Raw genomic sequence first — 1,764 nt, 5'->3', positions numbered from 1 at the left:
TGGTACAGAACCTTACTATATCTCTCAGTTGCCAAATGAAGCCAAGAACCACAGGAAGCTCTGGTCCAGTAACTTCTCGTATGAATGCACTTTCCGGACTACCCAACTGCTGCCTGTTGCTATTCATTAGCATCACTATGAGCGAGTCAACCTGCTTTGAAGCATAAGTTGGCATGCGCTAGGGCAAGGCAGCCATTTTGTAGCTCCACCCTGTTAAGATAACTGGCACCACTGTTGCGTGATGTTACCATAATTGCTCTACTACCTCTTTCAAGGTGTCTGTGTGCACCAGTACTGCACCTCTAGATGAGAGGGCCCCTCGTCATAGCTACCATCGATTCTTATACGCTCTACTTCCTTCATAGAACCTGTGTTCCTGTTAACAAAGACTGGTTCAACAGTATGTTCCTTCTTAAGCATTTTCAAGCCTGCCATGTGCTGTTGGGGACCTTTTTCAAAGATTCCTGGTGCCTTGACAACACCTGCACAAATTTCTCCTGTGTTTGCTGTTGCAGGGAAATTGTAAGAAGTGGTTTGTAGCACGGAAGGGTAATTATTGACATAATCTGTTCTTGTTGTCAGAGATCCCTTCCCTGAAATGCGCAAGGTGGCATGAGACTAATGGGTAGCCATAGTGTCCAAGGAAAAACCTGCCTGGTCATCCCTTCCAAGGTTCATAATGTCTCTGCCATCAGTGTATTGAATGATATTTAATGTAGAGTAAAATGCAGCACTCCAGTGTTGATCCCGGTAGAAATGGATATTAAAAGCCTTGCGTGCCCTTTTATGGACAACGCTTGCAACTCCTTGGTAGCGAATGGCAGAACGTCTTCTCTTATTGCATGCAATACAAAGTTGTACCACTGTTCCATACGCAAAGGTCTGTTTGTATTTGTTCTCAAGGAAATCCTTAATGCACCTAAATCTTGCCTTCTTCCAAACCTTCTTGTTACCATCAAATGTTACAACTCCTGTACGCCGCCATGCATCTGCCCCTGCCCCACACTGCGCAGCAAACTCTTCAACGGCTGCTCCTATTCCTGGACAGTCTTGAAGTATTCTGCTCATTTTCTTGCTGTGTCTTCTCTTAAGGTACCTCCTTTCCATGACCTTCTTATGTGACTCCCAAACTGCCTTTCTGTAGAGTGAAGCTCTTTTCTTCTGGCTCATCAACCTGCCATCTTCACCAAGTGCGTCTGACATTCCATTTTGCTATAATTCAGTCTCACTTGCATCTGAATCTGAGATGATCTCTCCATCCTGGACATCCTGCTCCGTCTGACATGAATTTTTTACAAACAAATATGCCTGTCGAGAATGTTCAACCAGCCTTTCTTCCTCTAAACTCAAGCCTAGAAGAGGAATCTGTCCTGCAAAATCTAGAAGTAACTGTTCCACTGCTTCAAGGTTTAAAATCATGTAACATTTCTTTATCAACATCTACAAATGTGAACCAATTAAAACTGCACTTCTTAAGAATAACTTGCAACTGATGGGAGTTCATACTTATGTCATCTGTTTCTGTCACGTGTTTGTAGCATTCTCCATCATTTATGTATTTTGATAGTTCAAATTGGTGAGGAAACTTGCCTCCTGCATTGACATCTCCTTCATCTCCTCCTTCATCTCGCTGATGATCAGTGTCATCTCCACTCTCAGAAATTTCATCTTCACTCACTGAATTGGCATCAGATACTCCTAGTGACACTACTCTGTTATGGCCATTGTGAAAGCCATAGATCTTTTGGGCTTTATGAGCAGAGA

The sequence above is a fragment of the Pavona decussata genome, unplaced genomic scaffold (assembly GCF_977016875.1).
Source record: "Pavona decussata unplaced genomic scaffold, jaPavDecu1.1 SCAFFOLD_109, whole genome shotgun sequence".
NCBI classification, from domain to species: Eukaryota; Metazoa; Cnidaria; class Anthozoa; order Scleractinia; family Agariciidae; genus Pavona; species Pavona decussata.
Note: the sequence above shows the minus strand (reverse complement) of the source record.